Source organism: Strongylocentrotus purpuratus, unplaced genomic scaffold, assembly GCF_000002235.5.
Source record: "Strongylocentrotus purpuratus isolate Spur 01 unplaced genomic scaffold, Spur_5.0 spur5_scaffold_15, whole genome shotgun sequence".
Classification (NCBI taxonomy): domain Eukaryota; kingdom Metazoa; phylum Echinodermata; class Echinoidea; order Camarodonta; family Strongylocentrotidae; genus Strongylocentrotus; species Strongylocentrotus purpuratus.
Window position 1 is genome coordinate 9,769,461 of NW_022145600.1, and position 599 is coordinate 9,770,059.

The window sequence follows — 599 nt, forward strand, 5'->3', positions numbered from 1 at the left end:
GGAAGGTTCACCGTAGAAACGTACCCCAGTACCAAAATATAGCACAGAAGAAGTGCGTATGATCGTCGCCCCTGTCATGTACTACGTTACGCACTGGAGGTGTACTAATCAATAATTGACTCGTCTAATCAATAAACATTTTCTTCCCCTTCTTTCTTCATTCAATCTGCTTTTATTCAATAGAATAAGCTGTATTATGTAGATTCCTCAAAATTTAGTTAGAGAGCTATTAACAGGGTAGGTGCATAATTATACTAGTGGTGTTTGCCATTGGTAGAATAGATGAAACTCCCCCCCCCCCCCCCTCCCCCCGGCCCCTCCCCCCCCCCTCATAAAATTATTTTTTAAATAATAGTAATACATTAATTAATTAATTAATTAGTTAATTAATATATTCATAACAAGTTAAATGAATAAATACAAACATTAATAAATTAATAAATGAATGAAATAATAATGAAAACAATTATAAATCAATAAACTAATTAGTTAATCAATTGCAAAATAATGATGACAAAAGAGTAAACGAGTGAACATCAAAAAGAGAGTGAAAGGATAGGGAAGATGATGAATGAAATGTAAAAAAGAGCAAAAGAAAG